This window comes from Dermacentor silvarum, chromosome 1, assembly GCF_013339745.2.
Source record: "Dermacentor silvarum isolate Dsil-2018 chromosome 1, BIME_Dsil_1.4, whole genome shotgun sequence".
NCBI lineage: Eukaryota > Metazoa > Arthropoda > Arachnida > Ixodida > Ixodidae > Dermacentor > Dermacentor silvarum.
In genome coordinates this window covers 121372634-121398213 of record NC_051154.1, presented here as the reverse complement: position 1 = coordinate 121398213, position 25580 = coordinate 121372634, and the positions used below count along the sequence as shown (strand labels likewise).

Here is a 25580-nt window from a genome sequence, read left to right as displayed (position 1 = left end):
GGTGGACAAAGCGCTTTTGCTATGGCGCAGCGCAGCGTTAAATATTATTTCGAGAAACATCGCGTCTTCGAAGCTTAAGACAGGCTTGGCCACTCTGCACCCTTTGACCATGGTGACATTAACCCACCGATATTCGTCTTCTTCCATAGCAGACCCGGTCGCCGTGGCTGGGGGCTGTCAGTAGGTGTTCTTGGCGAAGGAGTGCAGCTGGATATCTTGCCAATTTGGCTTACTGTGGTCAACTCCTACCTTGCTTAAGATATGATCGGCCTGTCCCCGTCATCGGGATAAGTACATAATGTAAATATCTCCTTTTGCGCTATTTGGGAAAAACATCGTTGCTACCTTGAAGATTATTTCGAATTTGCGTCTGTTCCTTGGTGACCTGAGGGCTTTTTATTTGTTCCTCAGGAAGACAGGTCTTGTTCTTTTTCCTTAGGTTAATGATTTCATCCTGCCTCCACGGCCATCTTCGCCTTCGTCTGCGCCTGTCTATTAGCTCTAATATTGAAATGTCCATGTCGTGTACGTAGATACACGAGCAAAGCCGGGTCCCGTATTACCATCACCCCCATGCAGGCCACTATCATCAATAGGGCAACTAGCCACAACAACATGAGCTGCGGAACGATTTCAACACCTTCGATGACGTGCATTTGGTACCAGGGGGTCAAAAACGTCTTAAAGGGGTTGCATAATGACGGACTTAGCTAGTAACCTTTTGACGACTAGCCGGCTCTCGGACATGAACATGTACCTTCTCTTTTTTCCACGCAGTCCTCGCTTGCCTAGAAGCAAGAACCGTCATCGTGACTGATTCTTTCGTCTGTGAAGAGAAAGCAGGTGTGCCTATTTTATCGCCAACTCTGAATTCTTGTCTTTGCGTGTGATTACCTTACTTCAGGACTAGTTTGCAGGCTGAATTATCGGATGTTACATCAGCTTTACATAAATTACCTGTATATTGGCCAGCGTCATCTTCTTCGCTAACAAAACCTACTTTATGAAACGCATTAGAATCGCTAGATTTGTTCGTCCGAAGGCAATTACACCAAATTGGTGTGGCGGGACCGGGACGCAATGAAAGCCACAGGAGCCCTGGTCTGAGGGCCTCTCCCATGCGCAAGCAAGAAAACGAGCTGGCTGGCGTTTCCATGTTTTTGTTGCATTCTCAATAAAGCTAGTTTGTTCTCTTCCTTGTCCTTTTGGTGTGGATGCCGGACCAGAAATGCTTCTTACTATGAATCGGCTCATGAACTCACAGTGGTATCAAATGATGCTCAGGTAATCACTAGTTTCTCAACACCTAAGTTTGTCAGTGGCGCGATTCGAGACAATTTGCAACTTTAAACAAGTTTCTCAAATCTTCATTGTGCGCCAGGTTATTTTCGCATCTCAATTTTTCGTGAAACAATAGATGGTGGTCCACTAGAGAGGCTAAAGTGTCGCTTACGAGATTACATTCTGGAGTCCTCTTCTTCAACACGCAGGTTTGATTTGGCGATATCATCGTTGTGGACTTTATGTATTCAAAGTTAATCTCTAGAACATTGCTTTTAACGTGTCTTATTCTGTCTTTTGAACATGTTGCAATATAACACATTATCATTGTGCAGCGGTTAAAACGCCTCCTGACAACTTTGTGACATTCCCTGCGAACAATTCTTATTTGTACTTTGAACGGCAGCTGAACCGTATAAAGTCATGCCTTAAGAAACTAAATACGAAAACACATTGTGGTCGATTTGACGGCGTGCTGAAATTTAGGCACCTTAAGAAGGTTTTAATAAAGGAAAATATCAACATAATAGCGGCGCAAGTATATTTTATTTGTCGGTATTACTCTTTAGCGGCTGTCTTGAATATCTTCAAGTTCGCCACGCATTAACAAGCCACGGGTGTGACCTGTTCAGTGCCAGGCAATTTCGGGGCTGGGCAATGCCTGCAACATTGTAGAGAAAGCAAAACATTTTTGGAAACGCTTAAACATTGCAGTGTAGATATTGGATAGGAAATGATAATTCTATTTGAAGCAATATCGATGTGATCAGCACTCTTTCGCTACATCACACTTAAAAAATTCTATGTATCTATCTATCTATCTATCTATCTATCTATCTATCTATCTATCTATCTATCTATCTATCTATCTATCTATCTATCTATCTATCTATCTATCTATCCGTCTGTCTATCTAGTTATATATCTATATAACTATCTATCTATTTATCTATCTAGCACCTTACGCCGACTCGTTGAATAGCTTGGGCCCCTATGTATGTATCCTATGTGCTCGTGGTGCCATCGTCGCCGTTCTACCGTCGTCATTATGGCTTCCTCATTCACCTCTCATCGAGGTGTTGTCCTCCCACAGACGCCATTCTGTGATCGTCCCGCTATCTCAGTATCAGTCATTTCAGAAACGTCATCTCATTGTCATCATGCTTTGACATTCGTACCGCCATCGTCATTCTATCGACGTCTTTACTTATTCTTCATTCTATGTAATCATGATATTGTCACTTAATCATGATTATGCTGCCATAGCAAAGCCATTATTGTCCTTGTGTTTTTGTCATATAGACGCTGCCGTGCAATCATTGTCTTATTGCTACATGCATATTGAGTGTCTCTTTCGGAGGAAGAGCACAGGCGCCCCGATGAAGGTGACGAACAGCTCATTCGTCTCGAGCTCTCGGCTGAATTGGCCAGCGCTGCAGCTGTTTTTTCATAAATATACCTAATAAACAGTCTTAAGTGTTTAACCCCTCGTTCGCATAACAATTTGGTGAAGGTTGGCGTTCCCCGTCCTCTCCGTAGAGCTCCGCAGCGGCCGTACCGTCCAGCTTTCTGCCATGGCTCCCTGTGACGGCACCTTGTATGCACCTACACTTGCGTCTACAACTACATTGTACGTAACGGTTACCAGAACCCGCAATGCGTGCATATTCTCCGACCAAGATAATGTTAACGTGGAGGACTGTGTCAGCATGTATGAGCGTGTTAGCGAGAACAACTGCGAGCCTACCATATTGATAGCAAATGTAATAATCTACTTGGGCGGAACACCGCTTGTCTGGTTCAGGACACATGAGGGCGAGCTCTCTAGCATGGATGCCTTCAAGGAGCAGCTGCATGACCTCTCTGGAAGCCCGACCTGTTGCCAACTGGTTGCAAGAAAGGAGCTCGCTGTCCGAGTGCAGTCTTCCACTGAATCGCATTTCTCGTAGAAAAAAGACTTGCACACTTTTTGCCAGAAAGCCGATGAGCAAATGGCCGAGGTTGACAAAGTCGGCAAAGCCCTCAAAGGGATTGCAGACGACGAATTCAACTTGTTGACCTACAACGTTTTCATCATCGATATCATTGTCAAGAAATGCCGCCGCGTCGAGTTGGCAAATAGCCGCCGCATCTTTCCACAGTTCTAGTTCTCCCATCTACTTAACACGGCTGCGACGTCGTCCTGCGTCCGCCTAACCAATGCGTTGCCCTTCAACGAGAACGTTACACGTATCGTTCGCCGTGAGCTTGAGGCTGCAAGTTCAGCCCCGTTGCATCCACGCCCACATGACGAGACCACTGACCAATCAGCCCCAGCCATCTCCCTCATTCAGACAGTCGCGCGGCCAGATTTGGCCCGTCTCAATTTTCCTATGGCCTTCACTGCCTCCCGAGCTGACGCCAGACATATGGCGACAGCTGTACCTCCCAGCGACCTGTATTCTCCTCGCAGGCTGCACAACCCTACACAGTGAAGTACTGCGGATGACAAGCCTGTCTGCTTTCGTTGCCACCAAATTGACCATGTAGCCCGCCACGGCCACAGCTCATGGGCGTCCTCGTATTGGAGCTACTTTTCCCCTGTCCTCGCCCTTATGCCAATGCTTCCCACTACTCGCCCCTCCGTATCTTCGCCTTCCGATTCGTCGCTTCACTTGTTTGTCCTCCGGGATGATGTATTATACCGCCACAACACTGACTCCGACGATTCTGCTCTACTCCTCGTCAGCATCTCCGGTTGGCTGTTCTCCATGAACTTCACGGCTTACCAACCCGCGGTCACCGCGGCATCTTCCGCACTTAGGACCAGATTCGCCGACGCTTGTTTTGGCCATGGCTTGTCCGTTTCATCCAAAAATACGTTACGGAGTGTTAGAAATGCCAGCGCAGAAAAATACCATCTATGCTCCCTGCCGGGTGCCATCAACCACTCGAAGTCCCGTCGGAGCCGTTCTTTCACGTTGGCTTCGACTTACATGGCCCTTTTCCTCTATCAACATCTGTCAACAGGTGGGTCGCTGTGGCAACAGATTACACCACGTGCTACAAAATCACTAGAACGCTTCCAGCAAGCTGCGCCGAAAATGCCGCCGATTTTCTTTACACGACGTGATCTTATAACCTGGAGCCCCATGCTACCTGCTCACTTACCATGGCCAGACATTCCTTTCTAAACTCATCCCCGACATCCCGCAGTACTGCAAACTGATGGCGTCACGGAGCGTCTGAATCGAACCCTGACAGACATGCTTCCAAAGTATGCCTCGTACGACCATAGTGAATGGGACCTTGCTCTACCCTAGGTCACATTTGCATATAATTGTTCAAGCCACGATACTGCCGGTCATTCCACATTCTTTCTGGTGTTCGGCCGAGAACCAACATTGCCACTGGGCACATCACTTCCATCCACCTCATTAGGTACCAGCAAATATGCACTTGACGCCATCAACAGGGCAGCCCATGCACTCGAAATAGCCTACGCTCGCTTCCTGACTTCCCAAGAGAACCAACGGCGTTTGCACGATCGGCAACACAGAGACAGTGGTACGTACCACCTGGTATGTAACACTGGCTTTTAGATTCCTTGAACTTTTTATTCTGCCGTTATTAACATTCTGTTTATTAACATTCTGTTCTGTTATATATAGTTTATATACAAACAATAATGCATATAATCTCTACAGAACAATTCGCTACACAGCACACACATTATAGGTACATTCATTGTCAACAAATTGCGAATGCTTCCCATTACGCAGATGTATAATACATTAAAAGATCTTTTGAAGCACAGTGGGCGTTTTTTATTTGGAGGAGCTATTGTGTGCAGTCTTTTCTGTGCCACTTTTCGCGCTGTTTTATTTTATAATATAATATGAACCAACTAGCCCAGCATCAAACCTTCATATTTACTTTGTTGCAACTGGATTTGAGACGCAGGTTTTTTTTTGTTACAGGCGCCACTCCAAGCCACAAAAATGTGTTTGGACGAAGATTTGAACTTTGGCTTTTGAGATTAGAAACCTAAAGTTCTAAATGTCTTCCACGCCAAAAAAAAATCATTCGTAAATATAACGGCGAAAAAAATGAGGAAGCAGTAAAAAGAGGGTCCAGCATCAAATTAGTCGGCAAAAAAACATGGAATAGGACAGGGAAACACGTATGCAGTGAAACACAAGCACGGTAATGTTATCAGCAATCTGGATGATATTTTAAAGGCATGCGGCAGAGGACTGCGACGTTAACGTCGACCGTATCCAGAGCAGCCACGAATATTTTAAGTAGTGACGAACAGAATACAAAGGGTCCTTGTGTAACGAGCGATATGGTTAAAAGGGCATTGCAAAGTATGTCCAGGGGAAGAGTGGAAGGGAAATATAGAATAAGAGTCGATTTAATCAAACGCGGAGGTAAAAAATACTTGAAAAGTTTTGGTGGTTTATGCGCAATTGGCCACAACTTGAAGTGTATCAAAGATGCAGGCGGCTTAGCTATATAAAGAGACGAGGATGAAGGAAAGAGGCTCCAAACAAAAGCGCTGACTCTGAACGCTTACGTTATGTACTTCTTCGTAGTCGCCTATTTAGTTCTGCTGCTTGTCAAATATAAAGTAGTAACAACTCACCCTAGCGTCTCTTCTATTGTACCGAGAGCTAGAAGAATACCAACAGTATACTAATCCATAAGATAGAAGTTATAGAATTTTGCAAGTATATGTGCATCGTTTTTTTTCTTTATTGTATCAAACATTCATTAATATAAGTTCCAATGAAATGAGGGCAACACTTTACTCCAATCAACCAAGTGAAGAGGCTGGCTTCAGGACAGAGTATTCTAGAATTGATCACATTCATGTCATGAATCAGGTAACTGAGAAATCTACGGAGTACTACCAACATCGCTATATCGCTTTTACAGATTATGAATAGGCAATTGATTAAGTGGAGAGGACCAGCAGCCATGAACGGTACTGCATAATCTAGGAGTACAGAAAACATACTTTAATATCCTGGCAAATATCTCTAAAGAGTCCACAGGTACCCTTATCGGCCACAACAAACATGGAAAATAGCTATCAAGAAAGGACTAAGGCAAGGAGACACAATCGCTCCAATACCCTTTACTGCGTGCTTAGAAACATTATTCAAGCTATTACAGTGGCAAGGATTAGGAAAGAGAATCTTTGGCGAATATCGCAATACCCTTCGTTTGCAGATGACGCTGTTCTGTATAGCATTGCTGGAGACAAATTACAACAAATGGTTGAGTACACTAACCAAGAAAGTGTTAAGGTAAGGTTGGAAACTATTACGCAGAAGTCAAAGGTAATGATCAATATCCTGGCAAGAAAACAAAAAATTTTTTATCGGCAATCGGACTCTCAAATTTCCGCAGGAGTATCTTTATTTAGGTAAGATACTCACAGGGGATCGAGATCTAGAGAAGAGAATTTACCGAAGAATATGAAACCAAATCATGACCAGGAGCTTACCGCGGTCATTGAAAAGTGCAGAACCATCGCATTCTACCTGTACTAACATATGGAGCAGCAACATATAGAAAAAATGTTAGGTTTAGCTTTACGAGAAAGGAACAGACTGATGTGGATGAGAGAGCAAACGGGAGTAACCGATCTTCAATTTCGCGTTAGGATTATAAAATTGAGAACAAGGTCAAATGAGCACTAACAAAGACAGAGGGAGGTGTAGACAATACAAGCACTGACCGTGTTCTCCTATGCAAAACCAACTCGCCCAAAAGTCGGTGCTTTTAAAAAATGTCACAGTTTCGCCCTAAGGGCGAAGCAATGAATGCGATAGCAACACAGCAATGTCATACGAAGTAAGGTAGCAATATGAATTGTAGTAAACATGAGCTGATTAAGTAAGCAGGTGTGCTGCGGCGTAAGTAGACCGACATGAAGAGAGACTCGATGACCACGAGAAGGCGCGTGTGAAACGGTGGTGTTTATGAGAAGCGCTTCCCGTGGGCAGCGCGTGCGAAGGGACACACCTGTAGCGCTGCACTGCCGATCCGGGCAGCATTACATGTGTAGCGTGCGTTGGAAAATGTGGCCCGACTATTACTAACTGAATGAACGAGCGTGGTGTGAGCGCGCACAAACAAACACGAATAGATCACACTGAATGACTGCAGACAACGACTGTCAAAACGCTGACAGCGAGCCCATACGCCGCAGCAAAGGGCGAAGGTACGTGCGGTCTATCGCTTCAACGGAAACTGAGCGGCGAATGCACGGCGCATAAAGGTCAGAGCCGTGTGGAGATAAGCGACGGTGCGAGCGAGCGACGAGCGCGGTTGTTGGCAGAGTAGAAGTGCGCCCCCCCCCCCCCCCCCCCCGCTCCCTCCGGCGCTGGCTTCCCGCTTCCTTGCTTGCGCGTGGGAGATTGAGTATGTTCGCTCTCCGTGATAGCGCGCGTCCCCGCACGCTTCCGCTCGGGCATACGGCGCGCGGCGAAGATTTTATCTATAGGGAACCTCACGGCGACGGCGATGGCGACGCCGACGGCAGAAATCTGGTTGAAGTGTCCATATAATTGCTATCGCAATAAAAGTAGAGTTGGACAGGGCATGTGATGCGTAGGACAGATGACCGGTGCTCCTAAATAGTTGAGTAATGGGTGCCAAGAGAAGAAAAGCGCCGTGGAGGATGGCAGAAAACCAGGTGTGGTGATGAAAGTAGAAAACTTGCGGGCATAACATCAAATCAGCTAGCAAAAGACAGGAGGAATTGAAGGCCTACTAGAAGATGCCTTCATCCTGTAGTTGGCATGGCAACGATTTTAATTATGACGATGTTGAGTAGGAATTTTAATTGTTTAAAAGGTTGTGTGCAAGCAGCTGATATTACAGGAATAGTTATGTTGTATGGTTATCCCTACACCTACATCATAACTGCTTCATGGAGTAAATTATTTTCGTGGATGCGGTTGTTCTTCACGAAACGAGAAATGGCAAGGCCCTTTTTTTTGTAGTAGTGTTAACGCTCATTCAGACCTCAAGGGTCAAAGAGCTCCTGAAATGTTTTACACTTACGAGTAGGAGCTCAACTGTGCGTCGGCGCCAAAACTGTGTGTTCGGCACCTGACTAGGACGACGCCCACCGCAATAGTGTTCTGCACTAAATGATTGGGTACAACGCTAGCGCGATGAAAGAGGTAATACTAACAGACTCATTCCATGCTAGAATATACAGGAAGGGCGCTTAAGCTATCTCTTTAGCGAAAAGAAACCTAATGTGTTGGTGGCCGCCGGCGGGAGTCCGTAATGTGGCAGCATGCGTGGGTGATCCCGGCTGTACCACGCCAGCATGCTAACCGAATTTTGATTATGCTGGGCATAGTCGTGCATATAGTATTGTGTTGATGCTCACGCAATGTCGCGAAAAATACAAGCAAATTAGATGGCCCTACAAACGTGGCGCCGTTCTTATGTTATGCTTTAATAAATACACAAAATTTATCATAAATGGACTTAGAACGCAATCTGCGCTATCCAGCACCCGTTAATTTTATCATCGAAGGGCTTCGTGTTTCGTAAGTAGCGAACACTGCTCCAAAATATTTAGGGCTTCTCCACATTGGTCTAAGAAATAAAGTCGCTGGAGGCAACATTGCGATAAGGGGACTTGTCTCCGGTTCTGTGCGGACAACGTTTTATGGAGAGGTAAAGTGATAATTTACTGTTTACTAGGCAGAATAATGCACACAATATAATCAGCTCGATACCACTTTAATAATGTACTCTACATCTTAGGAGAATTATTTAAATGTCGAGAAATATGTAAAAGGAACAAGCAGGTGCTAAACCCTAATTTCTATATTGTTGTGAGGAAGGCACTTGCACGTGAGATCAGGAACAAGTTTGATGTCAAGAATGAATAATATCTTTGGTGACTTTTAAAAGAAGGGAAGCTAATTGTAAACAATGTTTGGCGGGCGCAATAACAAGATAGCTATACTTGACGATGTTCTGAAGTTTCCGATGTGTGTATGTTTTTGGGTCACTCAACGTGAGCTGTCGCAACCATGGCGCTAGAGCAATATTCATTTCTCTAAAAAAATAGAGACAATTACTCGTAGATATGCATTAGTTGCACAGTAACCCAAACTATTTTGAGCGGAAAAAAATTTTGCACCCGTGAGGGCTATTTGAATTTCACGAAACGCTGAAAAACCAGGTACGAAAAAATATTTACAGAAAATTGACTGTTTCGCACATAATTTCAAACTATGAACTCTGAACTCTGGCTAGTCTAAACATTGTGCTTTCATTATGAAACAGTTCCACAAAATACTTTGATGTTCTTCAATCCTTAGCACTAAGGTAAAAATGCGCAAATTATAGCGTTTCGGGCAAATATTTAACAAATAACGCTCAAGCAAGGACACTTAGAATTATTTTTATAGAACAGTCCTTGAAATGCGTTATCTTCAAAAATTGTATTCGCGTTAGTGTTATGCCCACAGGCTGTGATATAAAAGCCTCACTTCGGCAACATCCCTACTTAGGCCTATGTTTAGACGTTGGTAACCAAGACAGGGGTAATTGGAGATCACAGGGAGAGGCCTTCATCCTGTAATGAACATAAATATAGGCTGATGATGATGATGATAATGATAATGATGATGAACCAAGTAAGGTGGTCCATGAAAAAAGTACGCAAAAAAGCACGTATAATTGAGAAGCATAACAGCTCTCGCCAGAAATACGCTAATTTAAGTACTTTACATTTTAACCGAGAAAACCGTTTTGAATTTGAGTCCCACCATTGCAATATGTTGGTTCGCGCTTCGACATCACCTGATAACATGTTGGCAGCAGACACAAACCAGCTGAATTTATTCCATAAGTAATTGGTGGTGTATCCGCAACACACGGTTTTGAGTTCATTGTTTCGTACTGTATTCTTTTTACATTATCATCATCATCACCCTATATTTATGTCCACTGCAGGACTAAGGCCTCTCCCTGCAATCTCCACTTACCCCTGACTTGCGCTAGCTGATTCCAACTTGCGCCTGCAAATTTCCTAACTTCATCACCCCTCCTAGATTTCTGCCGTCCTGACTGCGCTTCCCTTCTCTTGGTTTTCATTCTGTAACTCTAATGAACCACCGGTTATCCCTCCTACGCATTACATGACCTGCCCAAGTCCATTTTATCCTCTTAACGTCAATTAAATGGCAGCTATCCCCGTTTACTCTCTGATTGACGCCGCTCTCTTCCTGTCTCTTAATGTTAGGCCTAACGTTTTAGTTCCATCGCTCTTTGCGCGGTCCTTACCTTTTTCTCAAGCTGATTTGTTATCCTTGAAGTTTCTGCCCCCTAAGTTAGCAGCGGTAGAATGCAAGAATTGCATACTTTTCTTTTCAACGACAGTGCTTACAATGCCAGTACCGAAAATCGTTATACTCTTAATTATATCCGCGTTTTGCCTATTTTTTTCACGGATCACCTTAGTGTGTTACCGAAGTGTACACATTGGCCAAAATAGCATTAGTGTCGATTTCAGGCTTTTATTCTAGAGCCTGTGCACAGCATAGATGAGAAAATAAAACTTTAGAGGATATATGTAGTTCTCATTAGGGACAGTTTATTGAAAATTATTCAAGTTTTCTTCCATCAAGATTATTTGTGATATGCTTTCTCAAAAAAGCGATAATTTGTGCATTTTTTCCTCAGTGTTAAAAGTTCAAGAACATAAAAGTATCTTGTGAAACTGTTTTCTAATAAAAGGAAAATGTCCAGACAAAGCAAAAAGGCGACCTTTGACAGAATACGCGGGACGGTCGATTTCAGGCAGATTTTGTTCAGCACTTGTTTTTGCACCGTTTCGTGGAAATAAAATGGCCCTCACGTGCAAAACAGATTTTTCCGCTAAGAACTTAATAGGGAAAAATGTGAAACTAAGGTTTCAATACCGGGAATTTTTAGTAATTTATTTAGAGAAATGATATCGGTTAAACGCCACGTTTAGGAGAGTTGGCGTGGAATTCCCGTTTTCAATATTTGTTATTGAGCAGCTTTCTCTACGGAGGTAGCGAAAAGTCTTTGCTGAAGTTCACAGTATAATAAATTATTCGCGAGGTGGGCAGTCTATTGCAATTCACTGCAATAACTTATTGTTCACATATTTCACGTCATACGCCGGGTAGATCTACATTTTCCTGCTACTAATCACCACCGAGACAAACAGTCTATCTATAAAAATTTCAGAGGCATCTATGAAGCTGGAATATTCTTAAAATAGTTCTAAAAATGCCATATTTACCCGTAAGTGCTCACGTCTTTTAAGAGAACAACCACCTAGGCACATTTCTAAAAAGGTTTACCCATTTGATCACACTCACGGCAATCGCAAAACTACAACTGTATTGTTGGCGCTAGCACCCCACCAACCACCATCATTGGATATCGAAATCAACTTGCAGAAGATCTTGGGGAAAACTTGGCGGAAAACTTGGCGAAACACATAGCGGAAACAAACCTCTTCCCTTTCAACATGACAGGTTTCAGACCACACCTATCGACTCAGGACGTCATCAAAATGCTGAAACATCACATTAAAGATCCGCAGACAAAGGACGTTAGGGCCATTCTCGGCCTTGATCTAGAGAAGGCCTTTGACAATGTTTCGCACTCCCACATACTCTAATCCATCTGTCGCCTCAACCTAGGAAACAACTTTCACAAGTTCGCCAGCTCGTTCCTTAGGGATAGAAGAGCCACTATCAAGCTAGGGAACCTCAAGCCTGAGCCCTTCGATCTGGGTTCTTTCGACACTCCACCGGGCTCAGTCGTCTCCCCACTGCTGTTTAACATTGCCATGTGCGGCCTTGCTGCCGAGTTCTCAAGCCTGGATGGCATAAAGTACTCCCTTTACGCGGACGATATTACTATATGGAGTGTCGGTGGCTCGGAGCCTGAAGAGCTCCCTTCAGGAGGCCGTCGACTGTGTTGAAGTGTACATCAAAGAAATGGGTCTCAAGCTCTCGCCGTCAAAGTCCGTACTTCTCTTATATAGACCCACGAGAAGGGGTCCTAAACCCAAAAACTGGAAACCACTGGCCAACATAGACATTAGGCTACACACGGCTGCGGGGAAGCGGATCCCGAGGGTGGCCTTCATACGTGTTCTGGGCATAATCATCGAAGCCAACGGACAGAATGGCCACACGATCGAACGTCTGACTTCCAAGGCGGAAGGGGTCATCCGATTAATCGCAAGGATCTCCAACAATCGGGGTGGTCTACGGGCGGAAAACCTCCTCAGACCGTTCCATGCCTTTTGGTGAGCGCCACGAGAGGACTAAATTAAACACTCTTATTCGAAAAAGCATCAAGAGAGTCCTAGGTATTCGGATGCGCACGAGCACAGAGAAACTGATGGACCTTGGAGTCCACAATACGCTTGAAGAAGTCATCGAGGCTCAGCAAACGGCAGAGGTTGCCGGGCTTTCAATTACATTAGCAGGAAGAAATATCCTGATTGACACGGCACACAACCCCCTCACGCTCGAGGTGCAAAACACACATCTCTCTTATCCATGAGATCTTGCATCAAGGTCTCTCCCCTTCCACGAAGTCTGCACCCACAATACAACGTGGGCAGGCGTGTCGCTCGAGCCTCCTCTCTTTTAGTTTACGCTCACGCCCACTTTCCGCTTGCATGCATTGTCGATGCCGCCCAGTACGGCGCTTCCGCTCACTTTGCAGTAGTATCCACAGATACTAAGGGTGGTATTCTATCCTCAGCATCGGTTCGAACCTCTTATTCTCATAAAGCAGAGCAGATGGCAATCGCACTCGCTCTCCTTGATCCGCAAAGAACTGATATTTACATTGACTCTAGATCCGCTGCTAGGGCCTTCGCTTCTGGGACCGTCTGCAAGAAAGTTTTTAGAACTCTCGCTCACAAGGAACTCACACACCACACCATCACTTGGTTCCCTGCTCATCTTGGCTCGAGGGCCGGGGGCCTTTCCAATGTCAACGAGCTAGCCCACTCCCAGGCGTGAGGTCTCACTTGCCGCGCCGGGGCTTCCAAGGTTCGGGCCGTCAGTGCGGCCTGCTCCGGGACTTGCATGGCTCAGGCGGAGGAACCAGCCCCCAACTTTCATTTTAGGGACATTTTGACTACTTTCAATGAGGTCACGAAACACTATCAAATGGGCCGTAGGTCCTTCCCACTCCCACACGAAAAGTTGTCTCGGCCACAGTAAATCTCTCTTCGCATGCTTCAGACGGGGACATACCCCAGCCTCTCCAATTACAGTTATTACTCAGACATTTCAACACTTTGTCCAGACTTTAACGATCGCAGTGATTTTAGACACATGCTCTGGAGGTGCCCCTCTTTACATGGAAAGCATCACGACTTCTCTGAAGATGAATTTAATCTTCCGGTCCTACTACAATGACTCCAGGCTGTCCAGAAGGCCCACGACGCGGCGGTGGGGCTAGGCCTCCCCGTCCCTACGTGGGAGCGGCCCGCGATCCTCCCCCTATAAAACGGGGGCGGATTCCGTCAGGACCTCAGTAAAGTTCTTTATCATCCATTTAGACATCGCGTCGCCAACGTCCAAAATTGTTGAACATAATTAGTTCAATTAAAATGGTTCCAGCTATTTCTCCTACAAATTCTCTCTTGTAAATATTTTTTCCTAAGACGGAAAGAAAGGTAGGTTGTCTTACGAGAAGCTTGTATTCATTTTCATCCAGTCTTGGTCAGTAAAAACAAGAAATCCACTCGATCCAAATCTGTGAGGCAGAAAAATGGAACAAATGCATGAACGCACTTTTCTCATAAACTGAGATAATAATTACTAATAAAACTCTCGTAATTAAAGCATCTAAGAGTGTACGTTCAGTTCCAAATAAATTTTGCGCTCAAAACACAATATTGACAATAGGGTAGGGTATTAGTAATATGAATTGGTAGTAGGAAATGGTAGTTATTTTATTTATTTACTTCTTGGGTACTGCTAGCATGTATTTTAAACCTTTAACATGAATGGGGTTTACAGAATGCTTTACGGAATGCAATACGGTGCATTTGAATAACAATAGAATACAACATGCCAAGGCAGGTCTGGAGAGTGCAGATGAGGAATGCGATAGACCTGTCAGGCACGGCACTCTACTTAATAAAATAATTACACAATTCAGAGAAAATGAATAAATAAATGAAGAAAATATAAAAACAAATCATTTAGTGAACTCAAAGCCATTATCGAGAAATCGTGTCCGTCTAGATGACGTGTGTTCGACGAATATCGGTAAGGATAAAAACACTTAATGGAGCTCTGCGATATCAATATGTGGATTCCAATAGACATGTCAGGCTGACGCACAATAATATAATACAATTTAACAATTGAGAAGAAAAAATACCATAGAAGAAAGCATGCAAAGAAACATCACAAAAAAAGAGCATCATCATCGGAAAAGCAACAAAAACCGAAAGACAAAAAGTTATGACGATTTAGATAACGCGTTGCTCGACACATGGCGATAAGGACTCCTTCAATTCATATATTATAAAGTGCGGTTGTGAAATCGGAAGCAGAACGGCAGTCGGTTGCGAAATCGGAAGCAGAACGGCCGTCGACTCCATCTTGCTCTGGGTAAGCTGTTTCATTCGGGAATGGTTCGGGGGACAAACAATTCAGAAATGTGCAAATGCTTTGCAAATAATATGTTTGCTGCTTTCAAGCTTAGGAAAATCTATCAGGTATAAGGGCTTGAGCCTTTCACGATAGCGTGTTCTTTGTAGGGAGTCTAGATTTGCAGAACTTAAAAGAGCAGCTGGCGACGTTTTCCAAATGAATGAATTAAAAATCAATCTAGCTGTCTTCCGTTGAACATTTTTGAGTTTGCTCATGTTTGTGCGTGTGGGGGGGAGGGTGCGATCCCACACTAGCGCCGCATATTCGGGTATAGGCTTTATATAAGTTTTGTTTGCCAAACGTTTTACTTGCCTCGAAGCATTGCTGAGCGTTCTCCGCAAGTAACCTAGTTGCTTCATGGCCTTCTCCTTAGTGTAGGTGATGTAATCGTTCCCTCGAAGATGAGATGTAATAACAACCACTAAATATTTATAACTAGAAACTACAGACAAACAGTAACTGGTAATGTTATAAGTGAAACTAAGTTAAACTAAGTGGGTTACTCTTAAGCGTAACTGTCATTGCTACCGTTTTGTTGTGATTTATTTGCATCTGCCAAGAAGAAGACGAAATTTGAATCTTGGCTAGTGATTTGTTAAAAAACATCTGATCATTGGCACTGTGGATTTCGTCATATAAGATACACTTATCTGCAAATAGACGTATTTGTACCGGTATGTCTTGAACGATATCGTTGATGAAAATTAAGAAAAATAATCGCCCAAGAACAGTACCCTGTGAAATGCCTGAATGAACACGGGCAGGGTCTGAATTGACGTTATCAATGCACACTGATTGCTAGATAGATATGCTGTAATCCATGCAAGGAGAGAACCATTTTAAGTATCTGTTTTTGTTTCAAAAACAGTTTATGATACGAAACATGGAGGAATATGATATCAACCTGAGTAGATTTATCAAATGCTGGAGCGAGATCATGAACAGTGTCGAGCAGTTGGGTTGTCGTAGAGACCTCTTGTTGGCGGTTGTGAATTATTTGATAATCCTCAATAAAGCTAGAAATATGTTTAAAAATAATGTGTTCAAATACTTTGGCACAAGTGCAGAGAAGAGAAATTGCCTATAGGAAGTTAACAAGTGATGGATCCTCTTTCTTGCGTATTAGAGTTATCGTGACTTATTTCCAGTCACTGGGAAGTTCCGCACATGACAATGATTTCCTAAATACTAAGCATAAAAATTTCGCGCACCATTCAGCATATATCGGTTAAGGAAAATATTGCGAATTCTGTCTATGCCGGACGGCTATGCCGGAAGCTGGAATATTCCTAAAAATACTTCTGCTTAAGAAAAATATTATGCTATATTTGCCCATAGGTACTCATATTTGTTAAATGAAGCATTGACAGTAGGGACAGCTTATTATGCAAATACATTTTCCAAATAAAGTTCATGCAGAAGAAACTATTCTCATATTATGAAGATATAGGGGGGGGGGGGGCTCTGAAAACAAACTCTTTTAGTGGGATGCACAAGACCTGAATGAAAATTGGCGTCATTAAAAAGTTATATAGAGCTATAATTGTAATTGAGCTCCGTGGGTTTACCCGGAGAATAATTAAAACAATATTTTTAGTGTTACTCACATGCGGAGTGTGGCTCTTACTGTGCTCCAGTAATTGCTACTGTTATGAACATGTCGTACGACGGCTCCACTTGTGTTTGTAGAGCAGAATGTATTGTACGTGGAGACCTCTGTAGATAAATGCCATTGTAAGGAATATGACATTTTCTAATGATTTTTGCATCGCACACAAATTGTAAAAATCTTTGAGACAGAGAGTAGTGATATAAATAAGAGGGTTGCGTGTACTTTTTTTGCAATACTTATTTTATTGAAGTCGAGAGTGAAGGCCGTCTGGTCGGGATGATGCATACTTAAAAAGAAGGGATGGAGACACCGACCAAAAAAGTTCTAAAAAGGGCCCAAGCTATGCCGCATGTTTCACTGTGAACAAGGCTCCCGTGGGGGAGCCGAAACGTTAATGTATTTTTAAATATATTTCAACTTTCTTGGTCGGTGTCTCGATCCCTTCCTTTTAAGTACTTATTTTATTGTGATATTTTATTATGTCATATCAGCTCAAAATTGTGCTCAAATGCAAAGCATGGAAACTACAAACAGTGGGTGCGAGGTGAGAAAAAAAGTTCTGCGCAAGAGTTTGTAGTTCACCTCGAACAGAACGAAGCAATATCATTTAGCGATTACATAACTATGCTCCATTGTTATGGCCTCAATTTGGTAAGCACCTAAAGTTTGCAGTTGGGCGCCTTAGCAGAGGTTCACAGTTTGGCTTATTGCTGCACAGTATACCTTGCAAAATATATATGCCATTTTATTTGCCTGGTCTAGCGTTGTTCCCTCAAATCAAGCATAAGGAGACGACTTACTTTTAAACGTTAAGATGGACTCCACAATTGCGACAAAAAGTGAACATATGCTCGATCATTTATACTGAAATCTGCTGTTCTTTTTTTTTTTGTTCTGCGTGGTTGTTTTGCTGGCGAAGACCAAGTAACGGCCACATAGCAGTTTGTAGACAGGGCTGACATACCTACAATAAATAGCAAATACACAAGAGCAGACCGAATGTGGAGCGAGGTGGAAATTACCTCGCGCTAATAGCTAAATTTGAGTGGAGCCTTGTCTTTTGTGCGATGTCAAGTATCTTTACCAACTGCACTATTATGTAAATATTTTAACAGCGGAGCTATTTGAGCCGAGCCTATTGTGTCTGTTGAATGCAAAAACCTCCCCCGCTGAGCGATGAGTCAGTCACCTGGGTTGCCTAGCAAGACCCTCGCGGAGCGGCGTGTGCTTCGCTTCCTCTCCGTGCCGTGCACATGTTGCCTTAACATGGAAAGTTAAGGAGAGGGAAGGAGAGCATGCGGACGGGGCGCTCTATGGTCGGGAGAGAGAAAGAGAAGATGAGACTCAGAGAAAGAAATTGTAGCAGCACCAACGAGGCAACGCGCACAGCTGCTGCCGACGCAGTTCGCGTTTCCGCGTTTCACCGTTTCCCCGCGTTGGCGCAGGACGCGCGCGGTGTCCGTGATTTCACCAGGCGCCTCTGGTGGCGGCTCAGCAGGTTCCGATCAGCCCCGCCCCGGCAAGTGTTGAGGTGCAGCTTGGCCGTGATGTCACCGGGGAGACAAAGCTCGGAGCCGCCGGGACGGCGGCAGAACTCTCGTTGACTCTGTGGGGAGTGCATGTAGCCTTTACATGGGACCACCACAGAAGACCCGGACACCCGAAGAAGAAGCCGCTTATATTGAAGCGCGTTGCGCGGCCAAGCGAGAATCTGCGCCGATTCGGAATACCGTGCTGATTCTGAGCCGATTCGGAATGCCGTGCCTAGCAGCACTTAGAATTTCCTAGAAAAACTTCGGCAAGCCGAGTAAAACTTTGAAGAAAAGCTAGATCAATCACCAGCTCCGCTGTTTACTACAGCCTTGCATCACTCGTGCACGCTGCGCATGTTTTAGGGGCGAAGCTCCTTATAGCGGCACCCGTTCCGTCCCCGTCGTCGTAGTAGTAGTGTGTAACCAGTAGTGTTTAACCAGTCTGAGAAAAATGATAAAAAAATTCCGAAGTTGTGTCCGTAGCGCGGAATCGAACCAAGGACCCCTCGCTTCCGAGCGTGCGGCGTTCGCCCACTACGCCACGAAGCGGACATGGACACACGCACCACGATGGCAATAAATACCCAACATTAACGAAAGGCCGCGTTTCTAGCGCGTTTCTAACGCGTTTGTGCTAGCGCGTTACGGCCCGTGTAAGAAGCTGGCGTAAGACGCTGTGGCCTCTCCGCCTTACCTTCAACGCGTTTCGAACGCGCTGCCCAAAGCGGTGGCAAGTCAAGTTCAAGTCGAGGAGCGTTTATGAATACGGGGGGTATACTCTCTCAGCAGTCATGTGATGGCGTCGGCCAACGCGGTGCACGTTCCGGCATGTGTAAATGGTTGCGTAAGACGCTGTGGCCGCTCTCCCTTACTGCACTGCACGTTTCTAACGCGTTTGTGCTAGCGTCCCCTTAAGCGGGAGATCCGATGATTCCCTCCGGAGCTTCGCCCACTCATCATCATTCACCCCGTGGATATGCTGTGATTTTTTTATTGCGATAGCAATTATATGGACACTCAAAAGCAGATTTCTGCCGTTGGCGTCGCTGTCGCCGTCGCCGTGAGGTTCCGTATGACGTCAATGGAGATGAAATCGTCGCCGCGCGCCGAACGCTGTATGTGCGAGTGAAAGGGCGCGAGGGACGCGCGCTTTCACGTGGAGTGAACGCACGGCGGAGAACAAACGCGCGTTCTGCGCTGTGCTCCCTTAAGGGCTGCAGAAGTAGGCGTCTCTTTCCTCCTTTACAATCACTATATATGTAGAGCAAACGTGCCTTCTTCCGACGCGCGAAAGGCCATGGGGGGAGGGGGGGGGGGAGGGAAGGGAGGCGACGTTTAGCTGCGGCACCAAGTGCCCATCTATATCACAGGCTCCGGCAACAGTCACCAACGCCGCACGCATTTTGAGCGAACGCGGGCAAAACGCCGACGGCGTCGACAACAGTTCTGCGTGTTGCCGGTGCTACTGCATGTCCAAGTTTATACAGCTGATAAAGCTGCTATCATTACTTCGTTTAGCTTTCTACAATTTTGCTATCGCAATTGATGCTTCACCTTTCAGGTGAAACTGCGACAACATTTTTTTTAAGAGTGAAGCTGTTTAAGTCAGCCTAATTTGTGGTGTGTACCATGAAACTGCCGCGCCGTAGCCATGGCAACTCGGAGCAGGAGGAGACCGCATGCATGCGCACGCGGTCTCCTCCTCCTCCTCCTCCTCCTCCTCGGGTTGTCGTGCCAGCTCCCGGCCTTCCCGACCCCCGCCTCCCTTCTCTCCGCGGCAGGCTGAGCCAGGACAAAAGGAAAGCTGGCTGATTGATATCGAGCGGTTAGCCTCCAACGTGTTCGGCGACGGCAAGCAACAGCATTCTTAGCACTGTGCCAACCTTGGTTAGCCTCCCTGCGTTTGTGGCATGCCATGAACGCTTTCGCTCGTAGGCGCTGACGCATCCAGCGCTAGTCACGCGAAACATGAGTGAGTGAGTGAGTGAGTGAGTGAGTGAGTGAGTGAGTGAGTGAGTGAGTGAGTGAATAAACTTTTATTGGGTCCAGCAAAACGCGATAAAACGCGCACCCGGCTAGTCGCACGACGGGACTGACAGGTCTAGCCTGCCAGCCCGATCACGGGCGCGCTGGAAACGTCGCCAACGTTTTCGGCGTCAGCAAGCGACAGCGTTCTTGGCACTGTACGAAACTTGGTTAGCCTGCCTGCGTTTGTGGCATGCCAGGAGCGCTGTCGCTCGTAGGCGCCGGCGCGTCCAGCGCTAGTCACGTGAAATCTCGCGAAAGGGAAGGTACCTCCGAATGCCTTCCTACATGCGTAGTTAAATTCAACCAAGTCAAGACCTAGCAGCAGCGAAGTTAATACCTAACAATAGCAGCCAGTAAGACTTGAGGATCCACAGTTTCGCTGTGGCTAAGCTTTGCACGACGGAGTGCAAACTTGCCCGTTCTTTAGTTTCTTTACAGGAGCGTAAATAAAAACGACGTAATCATGTATTTATTATTTTTCTCAGGAGTAAAAGAGCGACCATTGCTCGCTGCATAAAAAAAAGTTGTCGCTGTTTCACCGGAAAGACTAAGCATCAATTGCGATAGCAAATTAGTACATGCAGCAGCCCCGGCAACACGCAGAACTGTTGTCGACGCCGTCGGCGTTTTGCCCGCGTTCGCATCAAGGGCGCGCGGCGTTGGTGATTGTTGCCGGTGCCTCTGGGGGCGACTCGGAGGTTTTGACGAGAGCAGCACGGGACACTCGTCGAGCAGCGTCGGAGGTGTTTACAACCTTCTCACCTCGCAACGTTTTAGGGGCGAAGCTCCTTATAGCGGCACCCGTTCGTCCCCGTCGTAGTAGGTAGCCACGTCTAGTTTTATGAATTGCTTAATAGATGGCGTTGTGTGTCCGTATATGTATGTGTACCCATATATACATATATATGTATACGTGTAGTATAACCGGAAGCCGACTTCCGCTTCCGTTTCCACTTCCGGTTCCGCTTCCGTTTCCACTTCCGGTTCCGGTTCCGGAAGCCAGCTTCCGGCTTCCGGAGAACGCTTCCGACGTTTTATGAAAAAAAAAATTCCGAAAGTTGAGTCCGTAGCGCAGAATCGAACCAGGTACCCCTCGCTTCCGAACGCGCGGCGCTAACCACTACGCCACGAAGCGCACATAGACACACGCCCCACGATGGCAATAAATACCCAACATTAACGAAAGGCCGCGTTTCTAGCGCGTTTCTAACGCGTTTGTGCTAGCGCGTTACGGCCCGTGTAAGAAGCTGGTGTAAGACGCTGTGGCCTCTCCGCCTTACCTTCAACGCGTTTCGAACGCGCTGCCCAAGGCGGTGGCAAGTCAAGTTCAAGTCGAGGAGCGTTTATGAATACGGGGGGTATACTCTCTCAGCAGTCATGTGATGGCGTCGGCAAACGCGGTGCACGTTCCGGCATGTGTAAATGGTTGCGTAAGACGCTGTGGCCGCTCCCCCTTACTTGAGGGTACTGCACGTTTCTAACGCGTTTGTGCTAGCGTCCTCGTAAGCGGGAGATCCGATAATTCCCTCCGGAGCTTCGCCCACTCATCATCATTCACCCCGTGGATATGCTGTGATTTTTTTATATAAATAGGCATTTGGTGCCGCAGCTAAACGTCGCCTCCCTTCCCCCCTCCCCCCCCCCACGGCCTTTCGCGCGTCGGAAGAAGTCGCGTTTGCTCTACATATATGGTGCTTGTAAAGGAGGAAAGAGACGCTTAATTCTTCAGCCCTTCAGTGAGCACGGCGCAGCACTGCCTACAGGCAACAGGGTCTACCTGCTGCGACCACCAGCGACCTCCTGCTCCCGTCGCCTCCCCACCTCCGAGCTCTCATGGCCTTTTGGATTTTGTGGAATTGAACGGAATCACCGCCCATCGCTAAGCGCTCGCCCCCAGCAAGCCACAGCCTCCATCACCAGCCGCCTCCATGATCGGATGAGACTCTTGCTGCTTCTCCTTCTCTTCCCTTCCTTTCAACATTTTTATCTCCTTTTTCCCCTTGCCCTGACGCTGCGCCGTGCTCCCTATTGGACAGCAGAAATAAGCGTCATTTTCTTCTTCAATAAAACCACCACTACTACTACTATGGCGCAAAACGCGCGTTTGTTCTCCGCCATGCGTTCACTCCCCGTGAAAGCGCGCGTCCCTCGCGCCATTTCACTCGCACATACAGCGTCCGGCGCGCGGCGATGATTTCATCCCCATTGACGTCATACGGAACCTCACGGCGACGACGACGCCGACGGCAGAAATCCGCTTTGGAGTGTCCATATAATTGCTAACACAATAAAAAGATCACCGCCCCTTCCACACCGTGAAGATGGCCGAACAGCGAAGCTGTGTTAGTTGCACCGATTGTTTCGAGTGTTATATGTGCATGTGATGCAATTCCGTAAACACAACAGGAACTTATATTCTATTGAAATGTTGCGAGCCGAGAAGAGGCAGCGACTTCCAACGCTACTCGACGAGTGCCGAGCTCTCTGGTCGAAACATCGGGAGCCACCGCCTAAGGCATCGGCTGCAGTCAGGGACACTGCACGCGTTCGGCGTGAACGTGGGGAAACGCGGACGGCATCCGTAGCAGCTCTGCGCCTTGCCTCGTAGGCGCTGCTACATATTTGCGGTTCTCTCAGTGTATTTTTTTTTTGCGTGAGGTTTCTCTCTGTCCTCTAGTGGAAGCTATGCTAATTTTTTGTTTCTTTTCTGCCGCCTTCCCATTCTCCCGCTCTTAAAAAAATAAATTATGGGGTTTTACGTGCCAAAACCACGATCTGATTATGAGGCACGCAGTAGTGGGGGACTCCGGAAATTTGAACCACCTGGGGTTCTTTAACGTGCACCTAAATCTAAGTACACGGGTGTTTTCGTCCCCTTGTCTTGTCCCCTCGTCCAAGGAGGCGACAGAAATGTGAGGCCGCCCTGGACGCGAGGAGGAGAGGGGATGGGTATAACAGAAGGTGTTGCTCTGTGGCGCGCCCTTTCGGATAACGAACGCGCATCGAAGCTTGGCTGCGATGCTATTATAGGAAGACCACGAGTAGTGCGTACTTTTGAGGAAGGAACATGCTGCTTACCGCGAGCGTCAGTGAGAGTTGGCTCGTGAGCATCCTCGTCGCTTGGTCTCATTACTGGTTCGCAAAACAGGGGTGGTGCAACTTGCACGCGGAAAAAAGCACGACAAAACGTCGCAAGCCAAAGAAACAGCGGAGCTGATCGGCAACTAGCTGGTCCTGGCCTTACGGGTTATGCTTCCAATTCATTGATCATTTATCGATCATCGATTACCTATTGATTGGCTATTGATTGGCTATAGCAAGGTATTGGCTACGTATTTGGGCTAGGCAAAGTACTACGAAGTCATCTCCAGCATTTTCCGGAATTTCTTGATTATTGATCGATTATCGATTAGCTATTGATTGGCTATCGATGACTGACTAAGCTTGAGTAGTCCTAACAATGCTCAGCTAGACTTAGCCAGGCTCAGCTTCGCTATTTCACACGGGTATGTGCCATTGCGCTTGAAACCTTGCTGCACGACCGCGAGGATCGGCCCACATATTCTGTTGACGGTTGACAGATTACGCCCAGCTTAAGCAGCTCCACTTTAAAAAAGAAAAGAAAAAATTGGCCGCATGTCTGCTTCCTTCACTGCAAATGACGTCGAAAGACCACGCATCGGCTGCATCGCTAGTTCTGGATATGTAGCAGAATGTGAAAACCATCGTCATAATCAAAACGCGGACACGCTTCTTGGCTGATACGTCATAACGGGTATGTGTTAAAGTATGAAAACCATTAAAATCTTCTACACGAGGCCATTATCTTAAGGAACTAGTTGGCGGCAGGATATCTACCTCTTGTTTTTTTCGCTAATCCGATAGTCTAAACGATAATCACTAATTGATTTCGCTAATCGATAGTCTTCTGCCACCCCTGATACGTCAAATCCTCTCTTCTCCTCCTCCCACCCCTTACACTCTTCCCCACCTCTCTCATTCCTCCCATGATGGATGCAATAGAGATTTTGCTGAATTCAATTCAAATTTCCCGCGTTCGCCCTGCTTTCGCGTCATTTGTTGGGACCTTTTATTAATGTTGGCTTAAAGCCGGCTACAGAGCCGCGGCTTCAGTCGGCTTGTTTTTAACGCGTAGCGTCTCTTGGACACCATTTTTAACGCGCTGATTTTTTCATTTGCAGCGTTTCAATTTTCATTTCTTTCTGTCTCTCTCTTTCTATCTATCCGTGTATCTCTTTCTTTCTCTCTCTCTCTTTCTTTAAATGTCTCTCTCTCTCTCTCGCTCTCATTTTGCCTTTCTCTCGCTCATAGCAAGTTCTGTTACAGTCATTGGTACAACGCAATCATATGGTTCCCATAAATGGATGTTCTACAAGCGTGGGTGTATAGCCCAGTGGTTATGACGCTCGCCTTCGGACCGTGGGTACCCGGGCTCCAATCCTGCCCCGCCAAGAAAGTTTATTTATTACTCTGGCTCTCTGCCTGTCTTTCTTTCTCTCTCTGCACCTCCTCTCCTCATGCTTGGTTTGGGCCGGGCGGTTGCATTCAGTGACAGTTTTATGTGTCTACGTAGCCCAAGAAAGACTATCGTCTTTAAAATCACCCGCCATTCCACTGCTGCGAAGGTGGATTTCCAGCGAAGCAGTTTAGCACACGACATAGAGGTGACACAGAATTTAGATCAAATGTGTCAGCAAATTATATTTATCATATGGGGCGACGGCGGTCATCCCGAAGAACATGAACACACACTTTTATTTTGATTGACGGCATACATTCGACTGGTAGACTACCGCCACCTCGGGGAACCGGAGGAAACTAGACACGCGCGACGGGACCACCACCCAGCGCAAAGTTAGCACGCACGACGGGAACAAGACGCCGGGAGAGCGGAAGGAAACTAGGCACGCAAGTGCTTGGAATGGCGACAAAGAGACAGTGGTACGAGCGTACACACGGCCGACGCGGGTCGCACAGCAGCGGATTTTTGAGAAACCCTTATTATCTACCTGAAATACTACTGATCTTGAAAATGGTGCTTATTGGTAACTAATCTACTGAAAATGCACATCCAAATGATGAAATGTATAAGCGTTTGCATAGAGTGAAGTGATTTTGCATCAAATTCGGGAGCTGAGTTTGTGCACACGCATATCTGTTGACGAACACGAAAAATGCAGAGAACCCTAGTCATAGACAGCTTCGCTGTAAAAAAAGAAAAGAAAAACAGATAAAGAATGATAGAGGAGGGTGTTGGGAGAGCGATATGTTATGGAGCCTTCAGATGTGTCGTAGGTGGTGTGCGTTTGTGTTTTAGAAGAGTCGGTCAGCCGGTCAGTGCGCGAGTAACAGAAATACTTGAGTTGAAAGAATGACTGACTTGAGTAGCGTGGCAGTAATGCGTCGGTAATT

The 25580-nt window shown here is 46.1% G+C and overlaps 1 protein-coding gene and 1 long non-coding RNA gene across 7 annotated transcripts in view; one reads left to right on the top strand and one right to left on the bottom strand.

Annotated features, from left to right (window-relative positions):
* LOC119455262 (DNA topoisomerase 3-alpha-like) overlaps window positions 1–25580 on the top strand; it is a 136673-nt gene that overhangs the window by 79547 nt on the left and 31546 nt on the right. The gene's annotated exons all lie outside the window — the stretch shown is intronic.
* Window positions 1813–16794, bottom strand: LOC119450263 (uncharacterized). The gene is made up of 3 exons (XR_005191351.2): window positions 16583–16794; window positions 14002–14067; window positions 1813–1942 (listed from the first exon to the last, which is right to left on the bottom strand). It is a non-coding gene; the product is annotated as an uncharacterized LOC119450263 (long non-coding RNA).